Genomic DNA, 17874 nt, shown 5'->3' on the forward strand with positions numbered 1-17874 from the left:
AGATAGTCTGGCTATGATAGATTACATACTGTCAGTCAGGATGCTGCCAAACACGCAACCTAGAGCTGGAGTGTGATTTCTAGCCTGAGCTTCCTGACTGAAGCAGTCCTGCAAGATGTGATGTTTTGTGGTGCTTTATCACTGTTCTGTAGCATTATTTTTTTGCAAGACATCATGCTGAAACGTGTACGAAAAACAGTGCCAAGTGTAAGAGCCAAATATATCTCTTAGCCACACCTTATCCTAATTGGTTAAGACAGTTGACTGGCTGTTTAAGGCCAGCTGTCGAGGAAATTGTTTTGGCATGTATTTTTCCATTGCTGTGCCCTCCCTCTGTCCTGCAGCCCAATCAATAAGAGCTTCCACAAGGCCATCTGTGGGTCTGTGTGTGTGTGTGTGTGTGTGTGTGTGTGTGTGTGTGTGTGTGTGTGTGTGTGTGTGTATGTGTATGTGAGAGAGAGAAAGGGAGCGAAAGAGGGTGTGTGCATGTCTGCGAGTATGCATATGTGATGTATACATGAGTGTACATTCTGTGTGTCTGTCTATCACTGCTCTCAAATGAAAAAAAAGGAAATCTGTTTGGGTTTTTGTGGCTTCTGTAGAGGACATCTGGCCTCTTTTCTTTGAGGCTAAAATCAGGGTCACATGCCTAAAGAGATCAAAGACAGAAACAGAGGCTTCTAGGAATGGAAACTGATAAGATTTTATTGATGCCAATGCTTCTATTGATTCTTCTTATCTGCCTGATTCTTTATAGATTGCATAATGATTGCTGATCAATTTTCAGTCAGGAAAAAAGTACTTATAAACAGGTTTTCAACATCAATGTGACTGTTTCATTGTCTCAGAGACTAAATACAATGTAGAAAAACAAAACAAACTTTAAATACTAATTTTGTGACTGCACAGCGACCCTCGTTCAGCCTTTTTTGGGCATTGGTCCTAACGAGTGTGAAAGGTGAAGCTAATGGGCGAGTTAAGCTAGCTGTAACAACAACGTGTCATCATATAAAATAGATAAATATTTGTATAGCATTTGTTGTAATTTAGATGTTCTCAGTCGAAGTAAAAGTCTGCTAACCCTGTCAGTGTGGCGCTATTATAACATAAGATATTTACTCTCTGTAACAGATGTGCTGCTCAGTGAGGAAACAGCGGCACTCTTGCGTGTCAGATACATGTAATTCCTGGAATTTAAGTTGAAAAATATTTCAGCATTAATTTATGTGATCATCTTTAAGAGATTACAATAACACTGTTGTCATCTCCTTTTTTCTCCCTTTCTGCCATGACTTCTTATTGCAACTTTACAGCAGCACTGACGCAGGAGTTTGACATTAGTGCAATGCACATGGTTTTAAAAAAATGCCAAAATGGATAAAGGGAATTGATAAGCTCAGAGACAAACGATTCCAATAGATCAGACAATTTGAAACCAGTTCTGAAGTGGAACTTATCTTCTATTCCCATCCCTATTCTCACTGAATACTGTATTGATTGCCCACTACAATTTTAAATTTCAGGTTAATGAGGCAGATTATGCTTTTGGAATATCTTAAATATATTCTAATATGACCAATGTGTCATGTTTTATTATTCCAGTTGAATACTCATATTTTTTTTTAGGGTTTTTCAGAGATTTAAGACTGTGGATCCATTCTAAGGCACTCTATCATGAGCGTACCTACAATAAGAAGATCACTTTATATCTAACAGTTTGCTCTTCCTTTATCTTTGTAAGTTATTTTCTTTGTCTTAGGAGGTGACATTGGTAAGGTACATTTAAAACTTCAATTCGTTTTATTTTTGGACTGTGTTTAAGAATTGTGCTGCTGTGGTTTATGTTAGTTGGCTCCTTTCCTCAGTAAGCTAAAAAGCTAAAGAAGCCGATCTCAACTGGTCTCAGATAGTAGCAGTCTCTCTGAACAAATAAAAAGCCAGGTCCACAAAATAGGCAGATTATACAATGCTCTATGCAATGCAATGGGATCACAAGGTTTATCTATATATATAAATTAAAACAAAAATGTGAATATAACAATATAGTTCAATCTCTCGCTAGGCTACTCTTTTTAACAGAAATACTTTTTTCAGTATTTAATTAACTGATTATTATCTCAAACTTGCCTCAATTTAAAGCTGCTCTTGAAACTCAACATTTTCAGCAAAGTTTCACAATAAAAGCCTCCCAGAGAAAGGGACACATTATGCCCTGTGCAATACTCTAAGGACTCTGATGTGAATAAAATGGTTATGTGTTGTCTTTGGTCTGAACATATATATATATATATATAAAAGACCAATATGAATGTCATGTCTGCATTTCATAGGAATTGGCCCACACAACAGACAGATCATTATCGTATTTATCTGAGCTAAACATGCTACAGATGTGCATATTGTTGTCGCTAATCACTTTATGGGTGCATAGTTTGTATCAATGTGACACAGTAAATATCACAGTTGAGGATAGCCTCAAAAGCACTTTGGCATTTAAAGCAAAATGTCCTCCAAATTAAATAATGTGCTGTTTGTCCATGCTTTCTAGAAGAACGCAAAGAAGTGTTTTATGACATGACAACACTTTGGTTAGGGTTTGGGTGGCTAAGGCAAAAAAAAAATAAAACACTTTGGTTTAGGAAAGACCATGGTTTGGGTTAAAATGAGCATTAAGTTTAAGTTAAGGTTGAAGGACCATCACCATTGTCATGCTTAGAATAATAAACACACAATTAAGGATTGGGAACAATTGTGGTCATACTTTGACTAAAAAAATGTTTACTGTCAGTTTGAAAATCCCTCTGTGGATTTTGTTGCTTTATAGTAACATCAACAGCTCTCTTTCCTTGTTCCCATCATAATTTCTATGACTGTCAGAAGGTTTTGTTACTTTAGTGCTGTGTTACTGTACTACAATTCTAACTTTGATAGCATAACTTTACATATATCGATATTCCATACCATTGTTGATACCACCCGGAAAAACTAACACTGACTGCATACAACTTTAAATTTAAATTAAAAGATAAATTTAACACGACTGTAACAACAATGCCTTTCCTTTTTCAGCAAACAGCAGAAGGACAGAAGTAAAAATATTTTTTTTTTCAGTACTGCACATGTTCAAAAGTCTTTTGAGATATGTCAAAAATTCAAAATGCAACAAAAAAACAAAACCATTCCACAAAAGCAAATATGCATCTGGAGCAAATTGACTGACTGCGTCTGATGCATTGGATGGCCTGGTTGAATTTAATCACAGTTGTTGAATTGTAAATAAATGATGGTTACACCCATCTCTCTTAATGCAGATGGATGCTGGTGCAGGCTGGATGTTGCCACAGTTTGTGCCATATTAAACAACCATTTCCTGTGCATAGTTGTGGTACTGTAAAAAGGGTTTCCAGATCTTTGGATACAAGTATGAGAAAAGCAGGTTGTTGTGGCATCAGTCCTTTATATAAAGCAGCATAATTTTAGCACTGGCTGCTTTTGAGGTATTTTGCGCTTCTGCATCAATGAATCTCAATGCATGTTGTTGAACTGTTGCTCCTCTCCCCACTTTACGCAACCAAACACTCCACTAATTGTAGGTTGGATCTAAGAGAGATGTGGGATTGAAATTCCCTGTATTGTTGAGTATGCAAACAGCTCCTCCTTTGCAGAAATTTCAATCCCAGTGTGGTTTTGAAGAGGATGTAAAGAAATCCAGTCATCTCAACAGGAAGAGAGGGCCCCTTAAAAGCTCAGACTGTAGTCTAAAAGAGGTGAGGACATGAAACCATCAAAATACTTGAACCTAAAATAAGACTGATAGTTCTTTCATCTTGCACGTAACTGGATAGTAAATGTAGACACAACCGAAGTGTGTCTTAAAGGAATAATTTCGATCTTTTGAAGTGCAGTTGTCTAAGGTACTTAGAGTCAGTGTATTACAAACAGTAGATGAGAGTCAGTTTGGAGAAGCAGGCTGGAGTACCAACATGGTAGCGCTGTAGACAGGGGCAGCGACAAAAAATGTTTACATTATAGTGTTGAAAATACTCAATAAAGCATAAGCTTAAACTGATGTAGAATTTTTTTAGGTAGGACTTTTTTAAGGTGGCTTAATATCTTTTGCTAAGCCTACATTGCTTAACCTCTATGGTGGTACTCTACTCTGCTTCTTCAAACTGGGGGCACTCTGACTGACACATTGACTATGGATAAGTACCTTATACAACCCCACTTTAAACAGTCCAAAGTATCCCTTTAATAACCCTCCAACACTATACTACATGTAAGATCAGATGAGCTGTTACATAGATGGACAGCTTAGTGATGTTTGTTGTTGTTTCTGGACCTTATTTGCAGTTTACAGCAGATCCTCCTGACACATCCAGATATCAAGTGAGGAGAGGTCTGGAATTTTGTTATCAAAAGATAACTGCATCATTTGGCACTCAGCATCCCAGTTCAGCCCATTTTATTTCATTGACCTTGCAGTGACATCTTACTGGCGAGAGAAGTGATCACAAATGCCACTTGCGGTATTGAAGCAACAAGGTCAAATAGATAGCAAAAATAAGATTATGTTTTCACGCTGTGGTATGGCCCAGTAAACTCACATAAATAATTATTCTGTCATAACAAATACTGAAAACTTGCCTGTCACAGTCTCAGCTAGACATCATGAAAACCACAACAGCATTGTGGAAATGATTTTAGCTGCATTCAACTTGAGCAGGTGTTTAAAAATCAGTTAAAATTATCTGAGGCACCTGCTCTTTTCATTTCACTGTTAACTGCACTATGATAAGAAATTAGTGCCTGATTTCAACAGATTTCCTCTCATTAAAGACTTCAATTTTTTGGCACTGCAACCTAAAATTGAAATGAAACTTGTAAAATGTTGGCACTGCGTCCTTTTCTTTGAGGCAGATAGAAAAAAAAAAGAAAAATTCTACTATCAATCACTGTGACATTGGTTAAATTACTGAGTTGGACCCTTAGTTACAATTCTATCAAACAGGACGTATTTTCTGAAACTAATTTCAGCTGGTACTTTACCAGGCAATTTTATGAGCTTGATAAAATACATAGGTGTGTTCAAATAAGACTAAACCACTACATGTCAAGAGACAGCTTTTGGCATTACTTGACTGGTAATCAAAAATGCAGCTGCTCATTATAAAGTCAATACAGCATACAGGATTTATACAGTGACAGTACAACCCTTAAGCCTTTACATCAAATTTCATTTTTCATCTGTGTGCTCTCACCTCTTTCCTGAGTCAAGGTCATCTCATTGTTCTACATCCTCAAGGTCGTCTGACCACTTTACTCCCGAAGGCTTTTCTCACCGTCTGACCCGGGCAGAAATCGAAAGTCCTGTTCAGCAAGAACAAAAAAATGTCAATTTCTCTACTGATTCAATTAGGGAAAAGGAGTGTTTGAGATAAAGCTAGTGTTATTTATCATGGCTAAGGTAACACTCAATATCGAACTATGTTAATTAGAGCTCTGTAGCTAAAACCAATGACTGTGGGAAGCAGCGCTTCCACAAATAGTTTCTACCTACCAAGATCAATTGATCTGAAAGAAGCTGCACTTGGGCTTTAATAGGGGAGCGTTGTTAGATGGAGAGAATCTTCAACAAGGTAACAGCTTCATGAGTATCAGTAGTAAAATAATGACTTTTTTTCAGAGCAGGAAAGACTGGTGATCTCAACTTTAAACTTTAAAAGAATCACACATATTCTCGAGACAGCTGAACACGCATACCCTCAATTACCAGCATCTTCTCCCTGAATATAATATATATATATATATATATATACATACATACATAATGCATTCATACATACACAAACACACACACACACACAAAAATAAATAAGAAAAAGCAAAGAAAGCAAACATGCTTGCACATACAGACATAAACCAATGCATGCAAACAGGAGACAGACAATACAAGCACATGAGAATAAGTTTCACATGCCAAAAAAAAGCAGGCATGATGTCCAGTTCAAATGCAACACACATACACACACACACACACACACACACACACTCTCAAATGACTTCAGCGAAAATTTGAGTAACAGTCACATTGACCAAGAGTGATATTTTCTCAGTCCTTTATAAATGACTTAAACTCCCCCTTAGTAATCACATCAGACAATTTCAGGTCCCTCTGTAAGTTATTCCAAAAAAAAGGGGGTTGCATATTCAAATGGGGTTTTTTTTGTGTTTTTTTTTTTTTTGACAAGTTCTGTTCAAACTTTGGGTATCAGCATACAGGGAATAATATAGGAGCCCAGGCCATATTGGTTTTAACTTTATACATGTATGTACATAGATAAAAAGAAAGCAGTATTACATGTATACCATTCACTATTGCAACAGTATTAGATGTACATAGTGAGAAACATTTAAAGCATGGAGAGGAGATGTGGTGATGTATATAAATCAACCAAACATGTTGCCAATTAAAACTACCAAACAAAGCAATATGCACCAATGACTGGAAACTGTAAGATACTTTGTATCAATAGGTCATCTTACTGTGGCTCTATATAAGTGAAAAGAATGAGCTGATATGAGTGCATTGCTTTATATGCTTAAAGCATAGCTTTCTCTCTCCAATCCATGTTTTTTGTCTTTTTCTCCAGCCTGAAGGAACTGACCTTGAACCTGTGTACAGTATGCTGGGAGTTGTTGGGAATGTGTGGGAGCTAGGGATAGCAGTAAAGATGAGATTGGTTCCAGACAGGCTAACGTACTGGTGTAGAATATTGTGCATATTACAGTCCCTGAGAAAACGCAAATTGCTTATTATACCAAAAGATTATACCGGGCATATTTAAACAGACTGACCACTATGAACAATATGCATATTGCATTTTGACCTTTTCCCATGAAAAATCTTGTTTGGGGATTCAAAACACTGGCTTTCTATGTGGAAAATGCATAAAAAGACTTGGTTTGTGGCAATACATCAGTGCTCCTAAATGCAGATGTAAACAGAGATACAAGGTGAAAGGCGATTTACTTAATCCAAAGACTAAAGATAGAGCTGGAGCTCACAGGCAGGCAATCATATTGAGTAAACAAATCTAAAGAGGATGAGGCAGGATGGTGGTAGGATGTTAGCAACAAGTGATAAGACAGGAAACAGATACAGGCAAACAGGTAGCAGAGATGGCTGGAACGCTACAGAAGCTTAATTGGTAACATACACCATCTGGCTGAAAAATGACATCCATGTACCAACTGGGGCTGATGAGGAGCAGCTGGGGAGACAGGTGACTGTGTCAGGTGATCTCTGGAGGCGGAAAGTCACTGGGGGCGAACAGAGGGCGAGTAAAGCGGGACAGGGTGTGGAAAGTTCCAGAAGTGACACATTGGAAGTGGAAAAAGAAAGATGGAGCGTATGGAAAACTCAAGGACACTGACAAGATGGTCTGACCAATGAGGCTAAATGGATGTTAAGAACTTAAGGACAAACTAAGACAGGCTGGACCCTGGAGACATGATTCCTGGGATGAGTTTGCATGAACCAAGGCAGACACAGGAGACAACAAGTCTGTAAGAGCTACAGAAATGTGGGTTTCAGCCTGTGGGAGTCGGTCTCAAGAGGTGGGCTGTGGGTAAACAACCAATACTGATGCCAAAGGATGTAAGAGCCTTCTGAGGAGCAGTGTCTTTAATTGTGTGACCGTTCTTGGCACTAGAGGAGCTGATATGGTGCTCTTGAGGACATCATGGGTAACCTGGAGAGGTAAATGTGAGATGGGCAGAGCGGGACTGTTTGCAAGAGCTGTCCCAGCTGAGAATTCAGGCTTTGGGTGGATGACTTCAAGACTTCAAACATTTTCAATCCCAATTTGTCAATTACTGATGCTTGGTCAGTGGCCCTGAGGTAGTAGGTACCCCTCTAGGGTCAGTTTTTGCTTTTCTTGTCTTTATTATGTTGCATTCAGAAAGTGACAGGAAAGGGGGAGATAGTATGGGGACGACACGCCGCAAAGGGCCACAAGCTGGATTTGAACCTGGACCGCTGCTAAGGACTCAGCCTACATGGGGTGGATGCTCTACTCACTGAGCTAGAGGCCGCCCCCCCCCTCTAGTGTCAGTTTTCACACTCAGGGATTGCATATCTGTCTCCTCTTGCTACATGCATAGTATCTTTTCAAAATAAACTTCTGTGCTCATAGGACATGTAATGTCTGTTTGTGGTGCTGTAGGTTGGGGGATTTTATTTTCTGGAGGAGTGGGAGCTGTAGTATAGTTTTAGTGAAATAATAGCAAAACAGTATTGATGGAGTACCTAGAAACCTAATAAATACACATGGGATTGCAGAGTAATTGATTTGCTCAGCAACAATAAAAGCATTTCTGCCAATCTCCTGGTTGCATATTTCTACCTAATATCAGCCGATCAGCTGATTGACCATGGCATCTCTTATAACTAACATACAATAAAGTATATCTTATTGTCTTGCACCACATTAAGTAGTTGTAACTTATTATATGTCAAGTTTTAACTTGACATTGACATTTGGTTTCACATGAGACACAAATGCTGGTCTCCTGTGTGAAAGTTCTGTGTTTGTTTGACCTATGAACCACCCCTCCTTCTCACTTTACATGAACCTTCTTTATAATAGATCTGTTGCATGGAGCACCTAATAATGTGCGTCTCATACATACATCAAGGCTGCGCTGGTATCAGATGCCAAGGGCCACTGATCAAGCATCAGTATTCGATGAGTTGGGTGTAAGATCAGGTTAACAAGGCATAAGCAACAGACGAATCACCCCAGAAGGGTAAGCTGCAGCAACAGTTAACACAGAATCAAAACAATGTTGTTGGAGGAGTGGACTTAAAGGAGGGAAAACTCCAGGGCAATGACTTGTTTGGAGAACAGCGGGAGACAAACTGAGCTCAGCAAAGGCATGCTCAACATAAGCTTTGAGTCTCTGATAGAGACACAGAGCCTATATGTTCAAACTGTGACTGTTAGAGAATGCTTTGGGCTCTGACACAGAGACAATGTACTCCGAGGATCTGGCTGCTGAAGACCAAAGGAAGCTTTTGAGCTTTTTGGCATTATAAAGACCTAAATAAATCTAAAAATAAATATTTTATGGAGTACTTGTTTGCATGAGCCCAACACAGATTTTGTTTTCAGGGCAAAACTGCATGTTTTAAACGTGCAATACAAATTTAATGCCTCTGTAAAATGTATCAGGTGTGATTCCATGTTTATATAAACTGGGAATTACTCATTCTACCTTCTAAATGACCTGCCAGGCATCTTCACTGAGGCAGCTTTATAAATGTTGACTACTGCGGGCTCATCTCTGTGATGACTGCCCCTCTCTCTCCCCCTTTCTCATTATACCATGTGTTGCATTGGCTTACTCTGGACCCTTTGGGCTCCGCTGTACTTTAATATTTATCAAAACAATTTCAAGTGACATGTTCCCTCTATTTTAACCAAGACTGGATGGCCTCAGGTACATCCAGACAGATGCATCCAAATATGTTCAAAACAAGCTTACGTCAACTGGAAAGCTGCCCGTGTGGGTGCTGTCTGACTGATAAAAGAAATCTGCAGTGAAGGATACTTAAGTAACACTTTCAGGCTGATATTCTTGCAAAAAATAAATAACTGTATACTTTTGCAATATCCTACCTTCAGCACTTGATTGAATTGTTCCTCTGTGCATTAATAATTTACACTATGTATGCTGACATGTTGCAAATATCAATAACAAATTACTGTAATTATAAAGCCCGAGCCTTGGTTGTCCATTTTGCGTAGGAACCCTGACATGGATCACATGCATGTAATGGTTTTTGTGAATAATTAATCTGGTGGGCTGCGCTGTCTCCAGAATACTAAATATTAACAATCATCTAAAGTGCTATTAGGAACCAGTGGTATCTGCTGCACAGCCAAATGAATACATAATTACTCAACATTTCAAACGTTGTCCACAGAATCATCCAGGCGTACACATATTCCCCATCTGCACGTTCGGTATGAATCCATCAACAATGACACACACATATACGTGCGCAGTAGTTAACGCTGGGCGGCTGAGTGATCTGTCTTGTGTTTGTGTTGTGAGTAAATGGAGTTCTGTGCTATTCAGGCAGGCATGCTCACTCAGAACTGCCCCCGCGTCTCCCTAGGCTCTGTTTCTAACCACTGCCACAGCAACGCATCAATCATCTCTCATGGCCAGACACTTGGATGGACATTGAATATTGATATGGCTTTTAAGATGTGGGGCATGAATATGATCTCTGACACCTATCAGCCTTGCTTTGCAGCTGCTCTACATATAGCCAGTGAAGTATCAGTAGAACTGCATGCAGAGTATTTATTTAAAGGCAACTTATAGCTAGTGCACTGAAATACTAGAAGGGTAGTTTCAAGTTGGGAGAAGTATTTAAGGCAGGGGGAGCGTCTGAAGTAAAAGTTTTCACGCAGAGTGCAAATAACTCAAATGTTCGAGATATTTGCCAATTGACCGAATATTTGCTTTTGACATAATTCCTTCTTATTCTTGTCTCCCTGATAATGAAGCAAGATTCTAGATGAAGTGTTTGGTGCGTCGTTGTATATGGCTGCCATGTGTGTATTTTCATACAAATATGTGTAACTGTTCCACAATTAACTGAAGAGTGGAAACTTCTCCCAAGCAGACATCTCCTCATTACCTGCCGTGTGTACGCCGAGCTCACCCACCGTCTCCTCAACTGGAAAAAGAAGTGTCATCGTCACCATGTTATTTATGGTCCATAAATAACATCGTCTCCCCCTCCCGCCCTCATCTATTTTCACCTGGCAGTCCTAGCGTGCTTTCCGCAGCTCTCCATGCATGAAGATTTACTGCTTTATATATCATTTAAGAATCCATTTAAATAAACTCCCCTCATGTTCAGCCAGAAGAAAGATGGTTCGACAGATATATCTCTCAGTGTGTGTGTGTAGCAGGACAGAGATGTTATCATATAAATAAAATCGGACTTCTATGCACATGGATGAATATTTGTCAGGTGGCCTTTTGTTAAGGACAATCCACAAGTCTGTATGTCTAGTTGAAGTGAAAAAACAAATATGTCTTCATGCACCTTAATGTGTTAAAAATAGGATGTACAGAAAGATCACCTTTTTGCTGTTGAAGGACAAAATCCAAGGTATTGGACTTTGTCAGTGTGCCTGTCTCCATTTTATAAAGTCATATTTTAGAACACTACAAAAATATTGTACGCACACAATCCTGCAAACACACACACACACACACACACACACACACACACACACACATACATGCGAACATGAATAATAGGGGACTATCTAAGTGTACTATCCAAGAGGGAACCTTTATTAGCAGTCATTTTAAAAATACAAAACTAGAATTGAAAATTTGCACGAGGTCTTCTTTCACAATATTACTGCAAATGTGATTTTTACAATTTTTAAGAAATTGCCAAGAGGGACCTGAAGCCTTGGCGGCGATCTGCCTATCAAAGGGGGGACATCCATATACTGCAGTCAAACTGGTTTATCCTGGTTCTCTCACCTATAGAGTGCTTCTTTTTCACTAAAACTTCATTTGTATCTTTAAAAATGGGTATGTAAACTTTATTGCTTGCAATATATCAACATTTTTTGTGATAATAAATATTACAGAAATAATACTTGCCAAAGCAAAGTATATCTTTTAAAGAAGGCTCCCATAATCCTGTGAATTCAGTTTTATCTTACTATTTACTGTTAATAACTTTATTGTTGTCTTGTTTTATATGTATATATATATATATATATATATATATATATATATATATATATGTATATTTAGACCAGACCAATTGTAACTACCAATGTATCACCAAAATTCAGAAAATAAATCTATAAACGGTAACATTATACATAAAATGATCAGCAATATAATTACTTATTTTAATAAATAATATATTTATTTTAATTAATTAATCACTATAAATGATTTAACTGACAAGTCTGTGACTAGACCTTAAAAGCTGTTTGCTTCCAAAGAAAAATCAAACTGTGACATGACAGTTGAGCTCAGGTCCAGAGAAGTCAGTGGCGTTTCTGGATTTTGTTGAATCTGGCTTTCACCTAGCATAGTAGAGTCTTAAATTGCATTTATAGATGCAGTGATGAACTGTGTTCACTGTCAGTGGTTTTCAGTGTCCCCAGGCTCATTTTGTGATATCATGTTGGTATTTAATGCAGTGCAGCTTTATGGGTCAAAGGTCATGGCCATTCATTTCTCAAGGTTCTCTAAATCTTTTCATGCTATTATGGCAGATAGTTAATGGATTTGAACAGCAAATATCTTGTTTTGTAATGTATTCCTTTATTGTTCACAATAGTTTTTCAGTGATGGATGAAACACCTGTGTTTGTTAGTGTATTTTAGCATTATCTAATCTAGCCCATTCAAAGATGTTTGTTTTTAATGACTACAGTCTGTACACATACTACACACACTGGCATGCAGCATTGTCACAGTGCACAGAGAGTGTGCGTGAAGTGAAAGGCACATAATAAATGTTACGATAAGTTCTAATGACACTCAGCTTTACAGGACTTTACATTCCAGTATTGTAAACTGAAACTTTTCTTTAGCACTTAAAGTTTAACTGGTATGTTAGTGTTTTTGATGGGCATTGAAATGGTGAAGAGCCACCAACAACTCATCTCAAAACCATCACAACAGGATACACACATCTATGAATGGGCCTTCATAAGTCGACTTCTGTTTGTACTCTTTGAACTTTGCACTCTAAAAAGAAAAAAAATGTCCACACTCCATTTCCTTTTGTAAGAAAACTAAAAAAGGAGTTTTAAATTAAAATTATGTAACATCAAACTTTGACTTGACCTTTAAAATTGTTCAATTTCCAAAATACTTACCTGACCAGTTTTCACAAGTAGTGAATGTCAATCAAGTTTCAATATACTTGTGTTCTCAGTCTGTACTTAAAGAAATGCAACTTGTTTGTTGGTGCACATTACAGAAGAAGGTCCACCCTTGAGTAGGATATAATGACATGAGTCCACTGTTGGCTGGTACATAATGTCACAAGTTCCTTCTTAGATAGCAGATGGCGTTCACACTCAACCATGTAAAAGCTACAAACATATTTAATAATACTTGTGAAAAAAAATCTCATCTGAATAATGTTACATTTCTTCTTCAAATATGATTTGTTAGTATGTTTGTGTAACAGAATATAAAGGCTCAACTTTAGTGGCTGGCTTAACCTTTTATGGCTTGATACTGTATTAATGGGAAATTATGCCCATTTCTAAAATACATACATATTATTTCTATGATCTAAGGCAGTCTAAAGCATTAGTAAACATGGGCAACTCGCTCCCATATCCAAAAACTGGAGTGCTTGTGATGTCATGTGATATAAAGTGTAGAGTTGCTCCATTGATATGAAATTGTGAAGATTTTCTAGATGACACTGAGAACAGCCAGAACAATGTTATAAGTATATGAGAACATTTTTCTGTTACAGAACTGACAACACCAATATAATAAAGTTCATTTGGGTTTAAGGGATAACAAACATTCTGTTGGTCCCCAAATTAGGCTCTCGATGAGCAGAAGGAGCAGCTCCAGACTTTATACTTCATGACATTACAAGTCTGAGACTTCTTTCTCTAGTGTCTAGATCAGAGATATCACACATACTGGCTGATCCCTTGGCCATGGAAAAACATACTGGAATTCCTACTTTAGATGTTCACCTTTACAATGAAGGGTTTCCCAGAAAAGGACCAAAAGCGATATAAAGGTCAGCAACAGTATTTGCTGATTAATCATAAAATAGATTTATTATCAGACTTTTACTGGAAATTCCCATTAAGAGTTATTACAAGCACAGGATCTCTTTTACAATGTATGTCGTGCTTTCAATGTATATGCATAAGAATGCATTTTCTTTGTTGATCAACATTACAGAAAAGGGCCACACATATATAGAATAAGCGACGGTGGTCCCAAGTTGGCTGGTACATAATGACACAAGTTCCCTTTTGGATAGGACAGAGTGATATTCACACTCCACCATAGATTAATGAAAAGAAATAGAAAGGTGCATTTTGTAAGAGAAAAATATCTAATACAAAAAATGTATCTATTCAGTAAAGCTTTCTCATTGTTTAGTAAATTGGCACCAAGAAATGTTGCCATTGTAGCTATTAAAATAAAGGCTATAATGTGAACACAATTATAACTTGTCTTAGTATTCACTGTGACGTGACAGATGAGCTCAGGTCCGGGGAAGTTGGCAGTGTTTCTGGATTTTGTTGATATCTGGCTTTCACTTTTGCATAGTTAAGTCTTAATTTGCATTTATAGATACAGTGATAAACTGTGTCCACTGTCAGTGGTTTTTAGTGTCCCCGACTCATTTTGTGATATCCTTCAGTCATGTTGGTATTTAATGCAGTGCAGCTTTATGGGTCCAAAGGTCATGGCCATTCATTTTTGGTTTTAGCCTTGTCTCTTTATGTATTTCTCAGGTTCTCTGAATCTTTTCATGCTATTATGGTAGGGAATGGATTTGAATACCAAATATCTTGTTTTATAATGTATTCAATTGTGCTCACAATGAATAGTTTTTTAGTGATGGATGAAACACCTGTGTTTGTAAGTGTATATTTAGCATTATCTAATCTAGACCCCATTCAAAGATGTTTGTTTTTAATGACTACAGTCTATAACATATACTACACACTGGCATGCAGCATTGTCACAGTGCACAAAAGTGTACATGAAGTGAAAAGGCACATAATAAATAATATAATAATGTCTGATAAGTTCACAATGTCACTCAGCTTTACAGGACTTTAAATTCCAGTATTGTGAACTAAAACCTTTCTTTAGCACTTAAAAGTTTAACTGGTATGTTAGTGTTTTTTGATGGGCATTGAAATGGTGATGAGCCACCAACACCTCATCTCAAAACCATCACAGCAGGATACACATCTATGAATGGGCCTTCACTAGTTATCTTCTGTTGACCCCCATTCAAAGGGTTTGTGCAACAGAACTAAGTTTTTATTATTGTTATATCTATTTTTTGGTTGTTTTGATAACTATAGCTGGTAACACATAGAGTTGTAAATTAGTTGGCAAATACAGGGCTGGTATACAAGCATTGTCACTGCTGACAGAGAGTGTGCATGAAGGCATGTGAGATTGCTAAAATAAGTTTACATTGACACTCAGCTTTTGCAGGTCTTTACATTCAGTGTTGTCAACTGGAAACAACTCTTTAGCACTTAAAGTTTAACTAATGTTAATGTGTTTCTGATGGCCATTAGATTAAAATTCAGACAAACAGAGCCACTGAGAGCCAAGATGCCCTACTGCTTTAGAGGGCCACTTAATAAATAATTACCTTTCAATTATTTCAGTGATATTACATACATGTGGTTATTATGTCACTTCCCAGCAGATGTTTCTTCATGTGAAAAACATGTTTAACTCCTTTTTTTGAATAGCTTGTAGTCAATTGTGCAATTGACGACAAATGTGGAATTCTGCTTGTATTTCTACTCTTTACAGTTTAACATTATCTTACCCAACATCCACTTGTTTAACACAGGAAAGAGGAAAAAGCCATGTTTCAGTCAGATACAACATCTAGGATATGAAAGTAAGCAACCCTGAAGCCCAATGTGTAATGTCCTCACGACCCTGCGACCATCGTCAAGCTAGAAGAAACCATCCCCGCACTGCAGGGAATCAAGGCCTGACAGATTTTCACAGGCTGACTTGCAGAGAATCAAACCCCTCACCCACTGCAGGTCACTCACTTCTCAGTGGCAGCAGTCTCACTGTTCAACACTCAAAAGTTGGGATCTGAGAATCATATGGGTGCTGGTCACTCCACCTCTTCAGTGTAGAAGAAATTACATATTTTGGTCCACTTCATCAACTGAAGGCCAAGTAAATATAAAAATATATCTATAAAACTGTGTGTGAATGCATTAAGACAGATTGCTTTCTAAGAATGCACAAAAGCCACTGAATCAAATGTACATAGATCATACAGAGATGAATAACATTTTTCACACATATGAATACTCGGCCTCTTTTAGGGATGCATCTTACTCCATAAATGTGGTAATTTTACATGTCGGTATCATCTTTCTGAAGCTGGCAATACTGTATTATAGGCATCATTAATAACCTTGTTAACTGACTGTTAATTATACTTTGTCAATACTCCTTGATAACCAATGAAGAAATGATAACTAATTAACTTTACCCATTATAAGTAATGTTATAGATTGTTATTTTATTAGTCAAATACCAAGACTTATACAGTCTTGTATAAATACATAAACTAAGTATTAATGGTTTCCAACTAATTTGTAAACCTTTGTAAACAAAAAAAAGTAAATTATACAATATAAATATCTCTTGGATAGATAGACCAAATATTTATAACACTTTGTTAACTATTAATAGTTGGTTTGAAACTGTTTATAAACATTGTTTGGATGGTTTCTATAAAAGTTGCAACTGCTAATGGTAATAAACTGTTAAACTGTTAACAAATACCATGTAGCAGATCTTGAAATACTATTTGGAAGACCATTATAAAGTTGCAGTTGCTATTTAAATCTTTTGAGTCACTTAATAAATAATGTCTTTCTAAGCACTTTGTAAAGTATACATACACGTTTGCCCTTCATTAAATTTTAATAGGTTTCAAAAGTTGCAAAACAACAATAACCCACTACATTTATCTTTGGCTCAAAATTTGCATGTCAACATTGACTTTCTGTTCATATATGTGTTTAAAATGATAATCACACAATCAGGACACAAATATGTACTCTTTATGTAGCTCACCTATAAAACATTTAAAAGGGCCAAATTAGTTTTACTCCATACAATCAACAACCATTGACAACATTTTAACTAACTAAATAATGTTTGTAGATGCTTTACAGAGTATCTAATTCTGTAGTATTGTTTTTACCTCTTTAGTTAAAACAGAACCTTTTATTATAATTAGAATAATGAAATGTAAACTTGAGGCAATAACCTGTGCAACATCAAAATGGTATGTCATGAAATAACAGATGTAATCATTAGGTAACTGAATATGTTCAACTACATAAATATCCATAATAGTACAAGTTTTGAAAAAAAAAAAACAGTATTTAAAATGGGAATTAAAGTGGAGAATTGTATGCCTACTCCATACAATTTCAGGGTGTTCTTCCCAATAATCCAGGGATGTTGTACTAACCAAGATAAGCAGTGTGTGCTACTTATTAAACCAGGATGGGGGAATAAGCCACGTTCAGTCAGTCTAAATCAGATACAGCATCTTGGATATGAGAAGTTAGCAACCCCTTAGCTCAATGTGTCATGTGCTAACGACCATCGTCAGCTAGAAGAAACCATCCCCCCACTGCAGGGAATCAAGGCCTGACAGATTTTCACAGACTCACTTGCACAGGGTCAAACCCTCACTCACTGCAGGTCACTCACTTCTCAGTGGCAGCAGTCTCCACTGTTCAACATTCAAAGTTAGGATCTGAGAATCATATGGGTGCTGGTCACTCCACCTCTTCAGTGTAGAGGAAATTACATATTTTGTCAGCTTCATCAACTGAAGGCTCATAAATCTAACAATATATCTATAACACCATGTGATTGCTTACTTAATAATGCAGAGCACCACTGAATCAAATGTTTAACATCTTAGAGATGAACAACAATTTTCACAAACAAATGAATATTTAACCTCCTTTAGGGATGCATTTCGCTCCATAAATGTGCTGGTAATTTTACATGTCAGTGTCAT

General features: G+C 37.2%; 1 long non-coding RNA gene across 1 annotated transcript in view; it reads right to left on the bottom strand.

Moving 5' to 3' along the window:
* The window catches only part of LOC148190373 (uncharacterized), a 74137-nt gene that overhangs the window by 21988 nt on the left and 34275 nt on the right, over positions 1-17874 (bottom strand). Inside the window, exon 2 of the long non-coding RNA XR_015777425.1 lies at positions 5262-5370. This is a non-coding gene — a long non-coding RNA (uncharacterized LOC148190373). The remainder of the gene's footprint in view (positions 1-5261; positions 5371-17874) is intronic.

Source organism: Plectropomus leopardus, chromosome 1, assembly GCF_026936395.1.
Source record: "Plectropomus leopardus strain MGB_pleo_1.0 chromosome 1, ASM2693639v1, whole genome shotgun sequence".
NCBI classification, from domain to species: Eukaryota; Metazoa; Chordata; class Actinopteri; order Perciformes; family Serranidae; genus Plectropomus; species Plectropomus leopardus.